Genomic DNA, 5,029 nt, shown 5'->3' with positions numbered 1-5,029 from the left:
AAAAAAAAAAAAAAAAAAAAAAAAAAAAAAAAAAAAAAAAAAAAAAAAAAGTGCAATCAAACATCCTAGTGTGGCTATCTCCATTATGACATATTCTTGTGATTAATATCCACATACTGCCCAAAAAGAAAAGGGTAGAGTTTCCTACAGTGAAAAGGTGGGGAGCCTGAAATCAAAGAAGAATTTAATTGGATAGAACCATACAATCCACTTGCCTGGCTAAACAATCAGCACTACTGCCCTGAGAAGAAGAGTTGAAGGACAGAAGTAGCTGCGTTTTTTGAACCCGAAAGTGTTGAATAATTCCTTTTATCTTCACCTGGTATTAGGTGAAGTACATAACCACTAGAATGAGAATGGGACTGCCCAGTGTCGCAATCTCATTGTCTAACTGGATCAAACTGGTACCTAACAGCTCCTCCTGAAGGTTTACATGTACATTCTTTCATTTGGTTTGCATAACTATAAGATTACAAGAGTTCTAAAGGCCCATAAAAACCCTCTACTCCATTCATCTTACACTTATGGACACTAAGGTCTTGTTCATAGACACATAGTCATAAAGGGCAGAGCTGAAATGCATCATTTTGTTCCCAAGTCTAGTATTATTTCCACTAAAGCATCTTAGACTCCCTGAGTGAGTCAGGAGGCATAAGTATTATAATTTCTGTTTAGAGATAGGGAAAATGAAGCTGAGAGCAGTTACTTACAAAAGATCCTATAGCTACCAGCAGAAATGAAACAAAACTTACATGCGTAGACAAGACTGGAAAAATGTCTCTCCGCCTTCTGCCTCCCATGTCACCCAATGTCTCCATTTGGGTACTTTTTTTCCCCCTCACATTTTTTTCTCATAAAAAAGGCACACATTAAAAGCATAGCATTTTTTAAAATTCTCTTTTGTTTCCTCCATTTCCTGTCCACCATGCCTATTCCTAATCCTGTCCCTGGGTAGAAAAATCAGTACTCAGATTTCATTTTTTTTTTTCATTTCAAGCCCTATTTCTTTTAATCAACCCATCAACAAATATTCACTAGGTGCCTACTATGTGTCAGGCATTGCCAAGTGAATGAAGCAATCTATACTCACAGAGCTTATACTGTTCTTGATTAATTAATTATGCAATATATTTTCAACAGAAATTATACTGTGCAGATGGTCTTACCACATAATTTTAGATTCTAGTTTAGATATGATTCATATTGGATGCAACTGTTCCCTGCAAAAAATTTAAATTGGATGCTGAATACTGACCCATTTCATTAAAAATGTCACTTTTTGCAATCTGTCACTCAACATATGAAAGTCCCACATGGGAGGATCCATCAATCTATAATAGACTTTTATTAAACACTACTGTGTGCAGATCCTTTTGCTAGGAGTTAGATGAGTTTTTTTTTTTTAATTAAGCAAAATATATGATTGCATTTAAACTTGAATGAGACCTTACAAGACCTATAATTCAACCCTCTTTTTCATGTATTTTCAGGTATGTTTGACTCTTCATAATTATATTTGGGGTTTTCTAGGCAAGGCTATTGCAGCAGTTTGTTATTTCCTGGCTCAAGGTAATGCATGTAGTAAGTGTCTGAAGCTAGATTTGAACAAATAAAGATGGATCTTCCTGACTCCAGGTCTGGCACTCTATGCACTATGACATCAAACTGTCTACTCAATCCTCTAGTTTAAAAAGAAAAGATTTGTTTTTCCTTCCAAGATCATGACTATGAAAGAGCTTTTAAGTACTGGCACCCTTGGGTATCATGGAAGATGTAGAGCTTTTTGAGAGAGCCTTGGAATAAATCTGTAGATATTGTTCTCAAGAAATTGAATGAGCAGTATCAGAAAATAAGTTTATGGAACTTAACCTTGCTCAAAAGAAAAGCAGGTTAGAAAGTCAGGTTCCTGTAATCAAACAGACTTTACACATTATATATATATATATATATATATATATATATATATATATATATACATTATATTATATTTACACATATATGCAGAAGAAAAAAAAAACTAACTAGCCCTTGGAGGCTAGATTCTTACTAGCTGATAACCTTGACTGCAAAGCTTAAGTTCCTTCCATGGAGAAAGTCTGCCTATAGTTGGAGGCCAATGAATATGGCACTGATGAAGCTCAGGTCCTCTTGGAGAAGAACCTTTGCACAAACACCAGCAATATGGAATTTCTCTAGGAAGATCTGGACTGCCTTCATGATCAGTTCATCACTATGGAAGTCTAAAGCTAAAATCTTGTCTCATTTAGATTTTATGAAATTATTATGATTATTCAAGGTTATGCTGGGGTTATCCCCAAAGTTAGATTTGACACTCTGGATCTTTAGGGCATGAATAAGATGTATATATTGTCTTTCAGATTCTAGCTCCTAAAGAAGATTATAAAGACCAGTGAAAGGAAGGACAGGAGAAGTATTTAGGTATATTGCTCATACTAAATTAATATAGTAAAAACAAAATGTGTAGTATATTGAATTAGAAGACCTGATCTGAACTGTAATTCTAGCACCAACTAGCAGTGTGGTTTGTGGCAAATCACTGAGTATTAGAAAGATTCTATTTGCCCATCTGCAAAATTCTCTTCTCATTATGATTAATGATGCAGAATTTAATTTTCTGATTTATTTCATTGACAAAATTCATATATTACATGGAACTGACTTTTTTTTGAATGCAGTTACATGGCTAAACCTGATCGATACACTCATCATATGGTTTATTTTTTATTATAGTTATCAGTATCTTGACCTATTCCTGTTCCTAGATAGTAAGCTTCTTGAAGTCAGGGGCAATTTTATTTGTATACATATATCCCCTCAGCACAACACAGTGCCTTTTCTAGAGAAAGAACATAAAAAATATCCTTTGCCTCAAACTGACAACCATATAGACTGGATGGAAAGGGGTTGCTTTTGAGATGAAAGGCTGCCTTCAGAGCATCTTTGTTTATTCATTGCTTTGTAATCTCGGGGGGGGCGGGGGGGGGGTAAGCTAGATTTTCTGAATATCCACAAAAACTGCTTAAAATGTGACAGCCATAGAAGTCTGATCTCACAGCAGTATATCAAGCTGAAAAAATAGCTTATCCTAGAACATGTAAGTATGATAGATCTGAATTAGATTCAGCAGGGAAACAGGAAGTATAAAACCTACACCTCTGAGTGTAGCTGTATTTTAATAGAGGTAGCCTTTATACACTGTGGAGAGGTAAAGACTACCCATTGGCTGTCAAATCACTTACTATACATTATCTGAAACTATACATATGATTGCTGTAAAATGCGGAGGTTGACCTGGATGAGCACTAAGGTCCCTTTCTGTGAAATAGATGGCCTTTATTTACATAGCTCTATATTGGTTACTATCTTATTTTTACAAGTATTATCTCATTTGATTTTCACAATAGCCTTAGGAGAAAGTACAAACATGAATCATTATGTCCATTTTAGAAAAGAAAAAGGAATTAGAAAATCACAAGCTCCCCAAATTTCAAAATTAGTAGAGAATGTACTTGGAAGACTATCTCTCCTCATTTTTACCTTCTAACTTTCCTGGCATCTTTCAAACTAAATTCCCATTCTCTGCAAGAAGCCTTTTCCTGTCCTCACTAATCTCATTGCTCTTCTTAGACTATTGTTGTTCAGTCATTTGAGTCATTTTCAGTATATATATATATATATATATATATATATATATATCTGTATGTCTCTCTCTGTGTCTCTCTGTCTCTTTTACTTTCTCTGTCTCTGTCTGTCTTTATCTCCCTCCATATCTACTTATTTATCTATCAATCTATCTATTTACCTACCTACCTATTTCATTCATCCATTCATCTATCCCTCTATCTCTATCATCTATGATACATCTTTTCTATCTATATTATATTTCAGTGACAAAGATTATATTTCAATACTATTTCAATATTATATTCCAAAGACAAAGGTCTTCTTTATCCCTATAACAGAATAACCTATTTTCCCACTTTCATTTAGAATCATATAAGGCTTGGAAGCCCCAGTACTTCAAATGTCAAAGGAAGGAGAGCAAATTGGGGGCCAATGCATATCCTTTTCTCAATCTGACACCATAAGCAGAAAACTTTCCAAAAGATCAATATAAATATCTGACAAGGATATTTGCATAAAAATGTGATCTTTAAGATTGATATTTGCTACACAAGGGCACAGGGTCCAAAAAAGTGAAAAGGGGATCTCACTTCACTGCAGCAGTCTGTCATTAGATGACTGACTTATAACTACTTCTTTCTAGGATGTTCTCACAGGTTATTCAATGTCACAGAGATCAAAAAATTTATAGCTGTCTTAGGCTGTCAGGAAGATGAGGGGATAAGATTTATTTTATTGACCTCAGAAGTTAAGAAAGGCAAAGATGTTGTTTTGTTTTAAGAAAAGTAATGGTTTTGAAGTCAGAAGACTCACAGTCCAGCCGGATTTTCCTTTCTACTTTGGTGTTGATAGAAGCAAAATGATAAAGGGATACTAAAATCATAAATTTTAGAACATCTAGAGGGAGGATTTAATAGCTGATATTTAACAATGATACCTTAAAAAGAACTTTAAAGTTTGCAAATACTTTTCCCTCTAGATTTTTGTTCTTCCTTTGTTCTCAAAAAGTATCAATGATATCAGAAGGTGATATCTTCACTCACTCATGAATCGTATTTCAGTGTGGCAGGTAGAGCAAAATCATCAGCCTCATTCCTTCAGTCATCAGAAAGCCAATGGAGAGACATAAGTCAAGAAGACTGGCAATGGCTCAGGTTCCAGAAACATTGTAGTTGAAGTTTTTGATTTTTTTTTAACAGATAGAGTCAGTTAATAAATATTTATTAAGTCCCTACTATGTGCCAGGTACTGTGCTAAATCCTGGGAATATAAATTCAAAAATGAAAGACAGCCACTTCTTTAAGGAGCTTACAATTTAATGAGGGTAAAAAAATACAAGAAAGAAAGTTGAAAAGAAGATAAGTATCTAGGATTATGTACATGA

At 34.4% G+C, this 5,029-nt stretch overlaps 1 pseudogene; it reads left to right on the top strand.

Moving 5' to 3' along the window:
• The first annotated feature begins 1,764 nt into the window (after window positions 1–1,764).
• LOC111719861 lies at window positions 1,765–2,244 on the top strand (annotated as a pseudogene).
• Window positions 2,245–5,029: the final 2,785 nt, after the last annotated feature.

Source organism: Sarcophilus harrisii, chromosome 3, assembly GCF_902635505.1.
Source record: "Sarcophilus harrisii chromosome 3, mSarHar1.11, whole genome shotgun sequence".
NCBI classification, from domain to species: Eukaryota; Metazoa; Chordata; class Mammalia; order Dasyuromorphia; family Dasyuridae; genus Sarcophilus; species Sarcophilus harrisii.
The sequence above is the reverse complement of the archived record's forward strand: the minus strand, read 5'-3'. Positions and strand labels throughout refer to the sequence as shown.